We start from the raw sequence: 16,285 nt of genomic DNA on the forward strand, positions 1-16,285 counted from the left end.
AAATGAGAATGTATTTATATATATGAAAACAAGGAGATTTAGTACGACTGCCAATAAGACAATTAAGCACCAAAATTTTAAAGTCATAAGAAACCTCAAATTAAAAAAATCATGCATATGTTTTCTATAACTAAATGGATAGTTTTCATTATACAACTTATGTACATATACTTTTTTCTGAGGAAAATTCTTTAATTTGTCCACATTTAGAAGAAGTTTACTTATTTTTAATTGCTTGCTTCCAGGAAGCAATTCGCCGACATATTTTCCGTATGCATAATGACCTGAACGTAACCCTCCTCGTAAAAATCCGGTGATCGCAATACGCATGGATCTGTCATTAAAATAAACAATTATCTGATTGTACATGTTAAACACGTGCTCAATACCTATGCTTTTTGTTATGTGTTTACTATAAAGTGACAATCGGTTAACTCCTGCTTTAAAACACGGCATTTAATGAGCAGCCATATTTGTTAAATCATAACAGACGTAGAGAAAAAAAAATGACGATTATACGATATATTTGCGTAAAAAATGACAAAATCGTGCAGAGTTCTAAGTTTATGATATATACATGCATTGGTTCAAGAATTGGATAAACATTATTTCTCACCACTCACTGCTTTCATATGACTTTAAATGAAGTGAAAGTTGGCGGCCACTAAAGTCAACCATACGGCTTCAATAACAAAAAAACGCTGTGAAGTCATCTATAAAAGCCCCGACATGAAAATTGTGACATAATTCAATAAAAAAAACTGACAGCATATTTTAAAGCAAACAATCAACGAAACAACAACTGAACTACATGCTAATGAATCACATAAAGAATGTGGGATCTTAAAAAGATGTTTGTGAGACTAACCATCCCCTCAGCTCGGATAGTGGTGTTGCAGCACAACATAAGAACATACCAAAAATCCCAAGCAATTGGCCTTACTCAAAAGATCGATAAACTGGAAAACTCAACACAAAGCACCGATATAAGAATCCTCGCTGTTTTCGAAAGCTAACTGTTAGTCAATAAGAACTGATAAATTATTTGTCCTTTATACACTAAAGTAGCAATCAGTACACATTCAACGGATTTTAGGGTAAAAACGCCAGAAACATATTGAGAAATGCACAGTACGTCACAGCCGGTTACATATAAAAAAAGGATCAAAACAAATATTGCCTTGTATTGACAATTGTAGAAAATTAGTCCTACATTTCATTGCAGTAAAAATATTCTGAGTCATAAAAATATACCTTGGGTATTTGGTGCTTCTAAAGATAATTTTGGAAACTTGAGTACGTGGTTACTCAGTAAAGCTAACACACAGGAGGAACTGGGGTTGCGCATTTGATTGGTTATCTTGTCTGTAGTACTGGACAGGGCAATTCTCTACTCGTGCCTGGTTTTTCTGTGTTTGAAACAATGGTAGATAGACGGAAACAATCGGCGGTATTGCACCTTTTTAGGAATTTCGGTGACCACATAATGTATCTTCATACCTATTCCTTTTGCAATTTGGAGAGTCCATAATAGATAGATAATAATAATAATTAATGAACGCAAAGAAATTAAGGACAATTTGATCTACAAATAGATAAATCTGGGTGAAATCGTCAACTGGTCGCTTATATAAGTTATTGTCCTTTTGCCTATAACTGCATTTTTTGCCGAATCCATAATTTTGTACTTTTCTGAAACTATGATAATAGAGAAACATTCTCTTTTTGAACGAGCTTAACTTTTGTGCGTACATTAACATTGCAAAATAAGATCGGGAGAGATTGTATCCTATCTATATCACCATCAGTATAAACAATGTTAACATGACAACAGTAAGTAATGAATAGGAAATCCTAATAAACATTTTGTCCAGTATTTTAGAAATCTGTTTCCCTGGAAAGTACTCATTATTTGACATGTGTCGTCTACCAGCAAATTTTAGAACTAATTTATAACAATTAGATATTTTCACTTTCTCTTCATAGTAAAATGCAGCTGATATTATCAGAAGTATAATAGTGATTCCACTGACAAACATGATAGCGATCATTGCCACTAACAAGTAACAAATTGGATTTGATGTCGCTGGTATCGTCGATGACATTATGGTCAGGAAAATTGCATATGATAACAAAATTGAAATCGCTAGAGACATACGTTCACCTGATTCTGTTGGTAGTAAAAAGACAAGAGGATTTAGAATACAGAACAACATCATAGGCAATATAATCATTATAACATAGTAAAAAGAGTTTCGTTTGATTGTTAGCTTAACATTGTAGCTGCCTCCATCATAAGCGTATGCCTCAGTGTTTATCAACTTCCAATCAGGGTTGTCTACATAATATTTAGTTTCCGCAGAGTTGAACTGATTAGCCAAACTTAAAACGTTTTGTTCTATTCCCCATGTTGTAAAATACAAAACGCAAATTTGAATATCAAAGGGGAATTTCGAGACGTCAGTTTCACATTTGGTATTCATTACACCTCCAGGCGAATATACAACGGTTCCATCGTGAAGTATTAAAATAAAATACTCAATGTCCTCTCCAACAGATTTTATTTCGCCTGGTGTATATAGCAGATATATAAGCGGTCTCCATATTTGATCGGACGAAATAGATAGTTTATCTTTGCCTCCATACAAATCAGGATCCCATGACAACGACGGATCTTTCCATAGTATTTGTAGTGCCGCTGTTACAATTATTCTTCTTTCAACTTCGTTAAATGCATCAATTGAAAATAAAATAAAATTTATATCAAGATTCAAAGAATCAGTTTCATTTTTTATGGGAAAGATGTCCTTCACATATCCGTCTAATAGATGTGAACGCAATTTTTTAGCATCAGTTATTTGCCAAGCTTTATAATGAAAACCACACATGATAAACATAAAGTATATAAATTTGAAAACGTCTTTACACATTTTCGAAATAATTTCAACTGATAAATGGAAGTTCTGAATGCTTTTATTTCAAGAAGTTTAGTTTAGGATCCCGCTATATGTATAATCACCTTGATATATGATGTAATATGAACATTTATCTAGACAGGAGAACCAGTCTAGTTTAAGGTTAATTCATACACATCATTTGATTGGATTTTCTAAAGTTTTAATTGTTACATTTGTTAAATGCATTCACTGAATCATATAAATCTATAACTTCCTGTTGTAATAATTTGTATTCTATCACACGTGACATTTAAAAAGAACAGTTGTTACAATTAAACACAAAAACTAGAGAAAACAAATAAACGATTGAAGAGGAAATCAATGGGTTTTTTTTTAATTTTCTTTACACAATCTCTAAAAAAAACAACACATTAAGCAGGCATTTATAATATATATTTGTGCCGGTCGATTCTCCTCTACAAACACTTCTGTACCAAGTCAGAAGAATGGCTATTGTTATATAATAGTTCGTTACTGAGGGTGTTGCATTTTAGTGTTTCTGTTGTGTCGTTGTTCCCCTCTTATATTTGATGTGTTTCCCTCAGTTTTAGTTTGTAACCCGGATTTGTTTTTTCTTAATCGATTTATGAATTTCGAACAGCGGTATACTACTGTTGCCTTTATTTATATAAAACAGAAACGTAAAGATGTTATAGAGATTGGCGAGTTCTCTTTTTTTTTTGTGCTATGGCGGGAACAATAGTTTGAATAAGTCAAATTAAGTAGCAATCAAACGACTGACACGGAAACAAATTTGATTAACAAAATAATTGATAGATTGTTGATAAGTAAATTACGCCACTTTCAGTCCTTTTTAGCAATTTCGTGGCGGTAAGTTTTTATTAGTCCAGGAAGTCAAAAAACCCGGAGAGACGACATAAATTTTGCAGTAAAACTGACAATCCTAGTAAATCAGATTAGAGTTACGCACACTTGCCACATGGGGATTCCAAAAGTAAAATCCCCGAAATATTGAACTCAGAGGAATATTCAAAACGGAAAGTTCTTAATCAAATGGCAAAATCTAAAGCTCAAACACATTAAACGAATGGGTAACAACTCTCATATTCCTCACTTTGTACATGCATTTTCTGATGTATAAATGGTGGATTAAACCTGGTTTTATAGCGACCTAAGCCGCTCACTTGATTGACAGTCGCATAAAACTCCATTATATTGACATCCATGTGTGAAAGAAAAAAAACCGGACCTAATGGGTATAAATATCAAATTGAGGGATACAGCATTCAACATTGTGCCATTATCTCAACTACCATAAATCTAAACAAATATATACACAAACATTTACCACGGCACAACAACACAATGACGGTATATATAGGTGCAGAGCCACGTCATACGTAATAAAAATACAGACAAAGCATATTAGCAAAAATGAAAGATAAGAATACAAAAATTATCATAGAACAATGAAGGGATGTATAAGTACAAAACAACGTCATTGACATTGTAATAAAGAAACACTACAAGGTATATAGACAAAGCACAGTAGCAAAATGGTAGACAAGAATACAAAAAGTATATAAGAACTACACAATGACAGGATGTTTAAGTACAGAGCCACGTGTTACGGCCAGAAATCGCCTTTAAATTGTAGCCAACAAAAGACACAAATCAATTATAAAAATTAACAAGATTTATTATACAAATGTTTACAAAAGGTATTACACAAATATTACTGTTAACTTAACTGTCAAAATATGAGTCCAATCTGTTATCTTTATCTGTATCCGGAAATCTTTCGGAATCCAATTTGAATATTACGTTCACTACTAATGTCACAATCCAGTATGATGTTGTTTGTAGAATAAAAGTGTCAATCCAAATGCTGTGAATACTAATGTCTATCAATGTCTATGTCCAAGTTTAATTATGAGAGTTTAACTTTAGTGTCTGTATATATAGTGTTGTCATGGAAAATTCTAGAACACTCTATAATGGAACATTGTGGAAAATCCTGGAAAGTTTCAACGGAAGTTTCTGGAATAACGTAGAAGTTTAAATTACGCATCTTTTATAAGGATCATTCTAGAAAGTTCCAATCATTCTGTGATTGTTCCAGTGATTCCTAAACTGCACAGTTATAAGATTATTTGGTAAACAACTATCAGGCCATACAACACAAATTAGGCCAACATAAATAAACATAATAATTACAATATCATAACACCTCCCCCCTTAAAAGAAGTTTTAGTGTAACAAAACTTATCATGAATAATATGAACAAAAATACATAATATATACAAAGTGATTTAATAAGCTCTAGATAAAGCATCAGCTATTACATTATCTTTACCCTTAATATGTTTTACAATTACATCATATTCCTGTAACAATAACTCCACCTAGTCAACCTCTGATTCTTGTTTCTCATTTTATGCATGAAGGTGAGAGGATTATGATCAGTATAAACAAGAATAGGATATACAGTGGGATTCAAATATACATCAAAATGTTGAAGTGCTGACAACATTGCAAAACACTCTTTTTCAATAGTTGAATAATTTTTCTGATGTTTATCTAATTTCTTAGAAAAATATGATATAGGTTTTTCAACATTATCATCTGTCTCTTGATATAAAACAGCTCCTATTCCTACATCGCTTGCATCAACGGCAAGTTTAAATTGTTTTTCAAAGTCTGGAGTAATCAGAACTGGACTATTAATTAAAAGTGATCTGCTATTTTCAAAAGCTTTTTGACAATTTTCACTCCAGATAAATTTAGAATCTTTTCGTAAAAGATGAGTCAATGGTTGAACAACAGTAGCAAAATTTGAACAGAATTTCCTTTAAAATCCTATCATGCCTAAATATCTCATAAGTTGTTTTCTATTTGTAGGAGGTGGAAATTTGGAAATAGCTTCCACTTTAGCCATAATAGGTTTTACTTGACCTTGGCCAACTGTATGCCCTAAATAATCAACAGTGGCCTGACAAAATTCACTTTTACCAAGATTAACAGTCAAATTTGAATGTGACAATCTATCAAAAGTATCATACAAATGGGTTAAATGCTGTTCCCAGCTATCACTACATACAATAAGATCATCAATATAAGCATAACAACAGTCTAAATCTTTTATAACATTATTGATCATTCTTTGAAATGTAGCTGGAGCACTTTTCATGCCAAATGGCATTACAGTATATTGAAATAAGCCATCTGGTGTAACAAAAGCTGATATTTCACGAGCTCTCTGTGTCAATGGAACTTGCCAATAACCTTTCAATAAATCAAATTTGCTCACAAATTTTGCTTGACCAATATTGTCAATACAATCGTCTATCCTTGGAATCGGATAGGAATCAGATTTTGAGACTGAATTTACTTTTCTGAAATCAGTCACGAAACGAAAAGTTTTATCTGGTTTTGGCACAAGGAGACAAGGAGAGCTCCATTCACTGTTACTCGGCTCAATAATGTCATTGTCAAACATATATTTAATTTCTTTTCTCATAACTTCAAGTTTGAGTGGATTGAGCCTGTAAGGATGTTGCTTAATTGGACAAGCATCTCCGACATCAACATCATGACAAACAGCAGTGGTTTTGTTTGGCACATCTGGAAAAAGATTTTTAAAAGAAAATACCAAAGTTTTTATTTCTTCTCTACGATCAAAAGACAGATGTGCAAGTTTTGAATCTAAATTTGACAAAATTTCTGAATTTTTCAATCTAACTGTCTCTTCCATAGTTTTACAACTAAAAATTGGTTCAATTACATCTGGTTTGTCATGATTGTTCTCAAATTTAACCATGCCTAAAGTGGCAACTGGTTTACTCTCACATTCATTAGTACGCTCAAAACATGGTTTTAACATATTAATATGACACACTCTATTTTGTTTGCGCCGACCTGGAGTTTTTACAATATAATTCAAATCATTAATTTTACTCTCTATTGTATAAGGACCACAATATTTAGCCTGTAAAGGATGTCCAGGGACTGGCAGAAATACAAGTACCTTATCACCAGGCTCAAAACTTCTGTCCCTGGCATCTTTATCATACCATATTTTCATCTTGTTCTGTACATTTTTAAGTTTTTCTGAGCAATTTGACAAGCAGTAAACAATTTTTCTTTAAATCTAGATACATAGTCTAAAAGATTCAAGTCAGTATGTTCAGTAAGCCACTTTTCCTTAATCAATTTTAACGGTCCCCTTACAGTATGACCAAATACCAACTCAAAGGGACTAAATCCAAGGGATTCTTGAACAGCCTCTCGAACCGCAAAAAGTAGAAAGTGAACTCCATCATCCCAGTCTCTGTCAAATTGAAGACAAAAAGTTCTAATCATGTTCTTCAATGTTTGATGAAAACGTTCTAAGGCACCTTGAGATTCTGGATGATAAGCACTTGATCTGTACTGAGCAATCCCTAACTGGTATACGACTTGCTGAAATAAACCCGACCTGAAATTTGATCCCTTGTCGGATTGTATAGACTTAGGAAGTCCTACTAATGTGAAAAATTTGATCAAAGCTTTGACGATAGTAGGTGTCTTGATATTTCTGAGCGGAATAGCTTCAGGAAAGCGGGTAGATGTACACATGATCGTCAATAAATACGCATTTCCAGTCTTGGTCTTTGGTAAAGGTCCAACGCAGTCAATTAGAACTCTGCTGAAAGGTTCGTCAAAGGCTGGAATAGGCAGAAGAGGTGCTGGTGGTATTTTCTGGTTAGGCTTACCAATAACCTGGCATATATGGCATGATTTGCAGTATTCTGCAACATCGTTTCTAAGTCTGGGCCAGTAGAAATGTTGCAATATTTTTAGGCAAGTCTTCCTTATACATAAGTGTCCAGCCAAGGGGGTGTCATGGGCAAGACCAATAATTTCTTGCCTATAAACTTTAGGCACCACCACTTGGTACACCACTCTCCATTCCTCCTCTGGGGTAGCATCAGGAGGCCTCCACTTCCTCATTAAAATGCCGTCCTGATGGTAATAGCATTCGGCCACTTTGTCTGCTTCCTCCTGTGGTTGAGCTCTCTGGCTGAGCTGAAGAACCTCAGGGTCTTTATGTTGTTCTTCAAATAAATTCTTTCGGTCTAATGAATGGCTGGTAACGTCTGGCCATGGCATAATAACATTCTTGTTAACACTAGGTGGTTTTGTAATGGCCTTTTCTGAGCTACCAGGACCTTCAATGTCAGCTATAAAAGTGTCAGAAAGGTCCATGTAATCAAACTTGTCTTCTTGCAAAATCTCATTTTGTTGTTTTCTAGCCATCGCCCTAGTAACAACACAAGCTGGATACAATTCAGCATCATCTTCAGGTGATTTAAAATCCACCACCGGTTCACTGGTAACAATTGGTTCAGCAACCACTTTGTTCCTAGCTAGATCATTTCCTAGCAATAATGTAACACCCTCAACAGAGAGATTAGGACGAACACCCACAACAACTGGTCCAGTTATCAAATCTGACTTCAGATAAATTCGATGGAGAGGAACATCTATACAACCTAACTCTACACCTTGTAACAAAACGGAGGCACCAACAGAAGTCTTCTCGGACAAAGGCAACACACCTTCTAACAATAAAGACTGAGAAGCTCCCGTGTCCCGTAAAATCTTAATAGGCTGAAGAGTGGTATCATCAACAATAGAAATAAACCCATCAGACATAAAGGGTTTATATTCCTCCATGTAATCATAAAAACTGGACTTAAAAGCCTGACTCGCAGGACATTCCAACGTACTGGTAATATAAGGTGTCGTACAAGCACTGGATTTTGGCTTATTATCTCGTTCATTCTTCTTCTGGAGTCTAAAACAATCAGCCATCAGGTGACCATTCTTCTTACAATAAGCACAAATCAGTGACCTCTTCTCAAAAGTATCAAATTTTGGACTAGACATATTATAACTGGACTGACTCTTATTCTGTGGAACAGGCTTACTATCAGTATGCTCAGTGCTTTGATTTTTGTAATTTCCACTGGAAGTATTAACATTTTGACCCTTGAAACTTCTTTTATGTGAAAGAGTATAATTATCTGAAATAACAGCTGCATCATGTATTGACTCAACAGTTTTGTCGTCTAAATGAGTTTTTAAGTCTAAATGAACACATTGTTTGAACTCTTCTAATAACATCAATTGTCTTAGGTTATCAAAATTGTTATCTGTTTTCTTTGAAGTAAGCCATTTATCAAATAGATCTTCTTTTTCCCGAGCAAATTCCACATAGGTTTGCGAATCAAACTTTTTATAAGATCTAAATTTCTGTCTATATGCTTCTGGTACTAGCTCATAGGCTTTCAAAACTTCCTGTTTCACCGTGTCATAATTAGAACTTTTTTCTGATGGAAGTGCAGCGTATATTTCAGCGGCCTTACCCTCAAAAACACTTTGCAGCATGGTAGTCCAATACGGCATTGGCCATTTCAAATTATTAGCAATTTTCTCAAACTGTGGAAAATATTTATCGACTGTTTTTTCACAAAATTTTGGAACCAAACGTATATTTTTTGCTGCATCAAAATAATCTGATTTTGACTGGACTTTAGTGTTGCTTTCTTCTTTGACCATTTCAATTTTCAGTTTTTCCATCTCTAGCCTTTCCCTCATTTCAAGTTCTGCCTGTTTTAATTTAAGTTCATCTTGTTTTAATTTGAATTCATCTTCTTTTTCTTTTTCTTGTTTATCCATTTCCAATCTTTCCTTCATTTCCAGTTCTTTTAATCTAAGTTCATGTTCTAATTCAAGCTGTTTTAATTTAAAGGCGTCAACATTTTCGACCTTAAGTTCAAGAGGCTCTTCACCTAAAATTTCTGCGTCAACTAGTTTGTCTATAACCAAATTTTTTATAATTTGTTTTCTCATAGATACTTTAAAAACTAATTTCAGTTGTTTAGCAAGCAACACTAATTCCTCTTTCTTTAAATTATTAAAACTCTCCAGGTCTGGCGTTTTCAAAAATTTACCAGCATCAAATGCCATTTTGTAGAATTTTGTTGGCTAGTTATAATAAAAATATTAAACAAATTTTGAATAAAATATTTTTAAGACTCCCGGACGAGCCCCCAATTTCTGTTACGGCCAGAAATCGCCTTTAAATTGTAGCCAACAAAAGACACAAATCAATTATAAAAATTAACAAGATTTATTATACAAATGTTTACAAAAGGTATTACACAAATATTACTGTTAACTTAACTGTCAAAATATGAGTCCAATCTGTTATCTTTATCTGTATCCGGAAATCTTTCGGAATCCAATTTGAATATTACGTTCACTACTAATGTCACAATCCAGTATGATGTTGTTTGTAGAATAAAAGTGTCAATCCAAATGCTGTGAATACTAATGTCTATCAATGTCTATGTCCAAGTTTAATTATGAGAGTTTAACTTTAGTGTCTGTATATATAGTGTTGTCATGGAAAATTCTAGAACACTCTATAATGGAACATTGTGGAAAATCCTGGAAAGTTTCAACGGAAGTTTCTGGAATAACGTAGAAGTTTAAATTACGCATTTTTTATAAGGATCATTCTAGAAAGTTCCAATCATTCTGTGATTGTTCCAGTGATTCCTAAACTGCACAGTTATAAGATTATTTGGTAAACAACTATCAGGCCATACAACACAAATTAGGCCAACATAAATAAACATAATAATTACAATATCATAACACACGTCAAACGGATACTGCTGCAATGGATTGCTGTAAATTACAGACATTAAAAAAGGTATCTTAACTATATCCCTCACACTCAATACAAACACAGTTTTTTCTTCACAAATAATGTAACAACCTTCTAGAAGATGCGAGCGATAATGTGTAAGGGTTTATCACTGTTTTTTTTAGAGAAATATCTCAATTTCTCCAACGTTGCTCAAACTAATATCCAACGACATTGGAAAAAAGAACAAGTAAAGTTCTCTTTATATCTTAACTGATATTTAAAAATGGACAATGAGGGTAACTTTCTATGTAGCAACATTCCAGCAACGCCTGCTTACGGAGAATATACTTCCCAGTTGACACGATATCCCAGGGCTTGAATTTCCTATCATAATTTCCTTAAGGATGTACTTAAGTGAGGTTAAATCAAGAAATCAAAATTGATACTTTAAGCCGGTAGAGCATTCGTTAAGGATAAAAATAAGCTAAAAATATTGATAGGTCACGGACATTTTTTTTCGAGATATTTGAGATTTAAAATATGGCGGGAAAAGGCTGACTCGGACCTTTACATTATGTTTGCATTGGTAGTATTTGGGTCTCTAAACAAAAAAAAGAAAATCCAGAATCTTCTAAAATTCTGTTAAATGAACTTTCAAGAGCTATTTAAGTCATAAGAAACCTCAAATTAAAAAAAAATATGCACATGTTTTTTATAACTAAATGGATAGTTTTCATTATACAACTTATGTACATATACTTTTTTCTGAGGAAAATTCCTTAATTTGTCCACATTTAGAAGAAGTTTACTTATTTTTAATTGCTTGCTTCCAGGAAGCAATTCGCCGACATATTTTCCGTATGCATAGACCTGAGCGTAACCCTCCTCGTAAAACTCCGGTGATCGCAATACGCATGGATCTGTCATTAAAATAAAGAAGTTTACTTATTTTTAATTGGTTGCTTCCAGGAAGCAATTCGCCGACATATTTTCCGAATGCATAGTGACCCGAGCGTAACCTCCTCGTAAAAATCCGGTGATCGCAATACGCATGGATCTGTCATTGAAATAAACAAATATCTGATTATACATGTTAAACACGTGTTCAATACTCATGCTTTTTGTGATTTGTGTACTATAAGGTGACAATCGGTAAAATTCGGCTTTAAAACACGGCATTTAATGAGCAGCCATATTTGTTAAATCATAACAAACAGAGAGAAAAAAAAATGACGATTATATGATATATTTGCGAAAATAATGATAAAATCTTGCACAGAGGACTAAGTTTATGATATATACAGGCATTAGTTCAAGAATTGGATAAACATTATTTTTCACCACTCACTCGTTTCATATGACTTTAAGTCTTATAAAAAAAATGGGTGTTATGGGGCAAAATATTTTACCTTGTTTTGTAAGGAAAAACACTAAGGAGTCCGAACATTTGACACGAATTCCAAAACCTCATATCCTAAGTGCATCCTTAATAAAGGATTGCTGTTCACAAGGAAGCTTACAAACCAGAGTTCCAAGTAGTGAAGTTGAAATCCACCCTTAGTACATTTTTCTGTCCTCATCATGAGTTGTGTGAACGTTGTGTTAAGTTCGTTTCACAGATGACAATGATAAAATTGAGCATGGAAATGGAGAATGTGTCAAAGAGATAAAAAAAAACGACTATAGAGCCGAATATGTTCCAATTTTAGTAAATTGGACTTATCACTGGGTTTTCACTAACAGGAACAACAAGATAGGTTTCGCATCTGGAGCAGGATCTGCTTACCTTTTTGGGGCATCTGAGATAACCCCACTTTAAGTTGGGTTCTTTAGCCTTTAGAATCTATGTTGTGTTGTCTGTATTATTGTTGTCTGATTGTCGTTTTCAGTGTTAGTCATGGCGTTAACAGTTTATTTTCGATTTATCAGGTCGAATATCCGTTCGGTATCTTTCGTCTAATGATTTCATAAAAATTAAAATGAGAAAATTGAAATTAAGCCTATGAGAGTTTCTTAAAAAGGACAATTGCCTTTACAAGAGCATACTGAAAAAGGGGACGTCTAACTGGCTGTTAAATTTATTTTATGACATTTTGGGTTTTAGAAAAAAGGATTCGCATATTTCAACGTATATGCCTATATGGGTTAACCAATATTTCTTTAATTTAGATTTGAGTTCAAACACAATCCGGTCAATGAAGTCCGTTTATTATGAACATGAACTTTCTCATTTATTGAAATATGTTTACATGTGCACTGCACCATCTAATGAAACAGCTGGTTTGTTTCTGCTGTCTAAAGGAAAATCAATATTGGAAAGATTTCTTCTCGATAGTCATAGGTTCAAGTCCTGAGTCGTCCATTTTAGTCAATTTTGAGTACTAGATCAAAATATGTATCAGACCTTCTAGTTTGCAATATCCCCAATGTTAATGTAAAATAAACATATCTGGTATGATTACTAATGAGACAACTCTTAACCAGAGACCAAATGATGTTTAGATTAGCAAATATAGGTCAACGTTCTGCTTTCAACAATTATCAATACACATTCCGCATAGCAAGCGATAAAAAACACAAATTATGAAAAATCAAACAAGAAAACGCCATGGTTAAAAAATAAAAAGACAAACAGACAAAAAACAGTACGGAAGACACAACAAAGAAAACAAAAAACTAAGCAACACGAACCCAACCTAAAACTAGTGGCGATATCAGGTGCTCCAGAAGGGTAAGCAGAGTCTGCTCCACATGTAACATGTATTCTTTTGCAATGTTTCAATCATGTCAATGAAGAAGAAAAAATAAAGTATAATAAATGGCTCTCGGTGAATGTGTTTCACAGACAGAGAGTGTTTATCTATATAACTATCAGTACACACATTGTTGACATTACAATAGCAATCATAGCAAATGATATAACAATAAACATTTTGTCCAATATTTTAGACATTTGTTTACCAGAAATGTCATCTTTATATACAAAAGGTCGCCTACCAACTTCTGTTAAAACTAATTTATAACAATTAGATATTTTCACTTTCTCTTCATAGTAAAATGCAGCTGATATTATCAGAAGTATAATGATGATACCACTGACAAATATGATAGCGATCATTGCAACTAACAAGTAACAAATTGGATTTGATGTCGCTGGTATCGTCGATGACATTATGGTCAGGAAAATTGCATAAGATAACAAAATTGAAATAGCAAGAGACATACGTTCACCTGATTCTGTTGGTAGTAAAAATACAAGAGGATTTAGAATACAGAACAACATCATAGGCAATATAATCATTATAACATAGTAAAATGAATTTCGTTTGATAGTTATCGTAACACGGTAGCCGACTCCATCGTAAGCGTATGTCTCAGTGTTTATCAACTTCCAATCAGGATTGTCTATATAATATTCAGTTCCAGCAGAATTAAAATGATTTAACAAAATCAAAATGTCAGGTGCTATTCCCCAATTTACAAAATTTAGACTACATGTTTGAACATCAAAGGGGAACCGAGAGACATCTGTATCACATTTTGTATTCATTACACCTCCAGGCGAGTAAGAAACGGTTCCATCGTGAAATATTAAAACAACATACTCAATGTCCTCTCCAACAGATTTCATTTCACCTGGTGTATATAGCAGATATAATAATGGCGTCCATATTTGATCGGACGAAATGTATAGTCTATCTTTGCCGCCATATAAATCAGGATCCCATGACAACGACGGATCTTTCCATATTTTTTGTAGTGCCGCTGTTACAATTATTCTTCATTCAACCTCATTAAATGAATCAATTGAAAATAAATGAAAAAAAATATGAAGATTCAAAGAATCAGTTTCATTTTGTATGAGAAAGATGTCCTTCACATATCCGTCTAAAAGATGTGAACGCAATTTTTTAGCATCAGTTATTTGCCAAGCTTTATAATGAAAACCACACAAGATAAACATAAAGCATAAAAATTTGAACGTGTCTTTACACATTTTCGAAATAATATCAATGATAACTGGAAGTTTCAAATATTTCTATTTAAAAAGTGTAAATGTTTATTAACTAGCACCATTTGATTGGACATTTCAAAATTCAATTGTTTCTTTCTACGTCATATCATTTGGTTAAAAGTATGGTTTCCTGTTTACATGGTTGTATTGTTTTACTCTTTGGTCAATTGTCGTTTCCATTCAAGGTGAAAAAATTTGCAGTTGGTGAAGAAATTAATCATTTTCAGTCTGTTTTAGGAGATATCTAAACATGCAACATTTAGTAGGCATTTACTTTTTTTTATTAATTGTTATTTGGATGAAGAGTTGTCTCATTGGCACTCACACCACATCTTCCTATATCTGTTTATAATAAATATTTATTTTTTTTAAATTGTAAGAACAAAGTCGTACATTGTCATTAAACTTTGCTTTAAAATCTTTTTATAAGCTTGCTCTTAGATATATCTACGGTCCACAATCGTAAAATCTTATTTTAGTTATTTTAATACTTGTAGGATACAATGAACACTAAACAGAACATTATTTATTCTACCCACTTTTTTTAGTGAATTCCACCGACGACGACAAGTGGCTTGTAAATAAATTTACTATGAATGAAGTGAGATGTAGTCTTTGCGTGAATGATGCACATCAATACGACATCTCAAATAAACATTTGTTTAAGGGCCAGCTGAAGGACGCCTCCAGGTGCGGGAATTTCTAGCTGCATTGAAGAACTGTTGGTGACCTTCTGCTGTTGTCTTTTCTATGGTTGGGTTGTTGTCTCTTTGGCACATTCCACATTTCCATTCCCAATTTGATTTGTACACACAAAGTGACGAGTTCTAATTCAATCTAATTCAGTCCGACAAAAGGGTTCTGGCCAAATAAAATAAAGTAAATCACAGATCTAGCATTAAAACTAAAAATAAAACATATTTTGTTAAAGTGAGAATGGAACATGAACATTTCATTTCCTTAACCTGTTTCTTTTTGAGTAGGATTAGTTAAAGAAAATCTTACGAAGCAACATACAATAAAAATCAGTAAAGCAAAAGTAAAGCAAAAGTAGATAAATAAATAGAGTTAAGTTTAGAAGGGAAATGGGGAATGTGCAATAGACAACAACACGACCAAAAATTAGAAAGCAGTCGAAAGCCAACAATGGGTCTTCAACACAGCAAACAAATTTCATACCTTCGGCTGGCCCTTAATCAAAAATGTTAACTAGTCCTAATTAATTACGTGTTACAGTGTTGGATATTGAATAAGCGTTGTACCCCTTTTTTACAATTTGACCTATTATGTTTGTTTGTTTTATTCGCATATCGTTGTCCATATAATCGAAATGTATCTGACTACCACACGAGTGCATAGTTTGACTTGCTATCAAATCAGGTTTGGTTAAAGGGAAAATTCGCAAAAAAATAAAAATTTGATATTATGTTCATCCTAAATAAATAAGCATATTCTCAAAATATTAAAGCTTTATTTGTCTAGATAAGTGAGTTATTAGATTTTTAAAATCGACTCTAGAGTCTCGGCAAGACGCCATCTTGAAAACTAATGACCACGGATATCTAATTACCACAAAGTCCTAGTACACGGCATGACATGTCCGTTAATCAGTGTTAATATGACTTGTCAAGCTGATGGATTTTCTACCCG

This window comes from Mytilus edulis, chromosome 2 (assembly GCF_963676685.1).
Source record: "Mytilus edulis chromosome 2, xbMytEdul2.2, whole genome shotgun sequence".
In the NCBI taxonomy this organism is placed as follows: domain Eukaryota; kingdom Metazoa; phylum Mollusca; class Bivalvia; order Mytilida; family Mytilidae; genus Mytilus; species Mytilus edulis.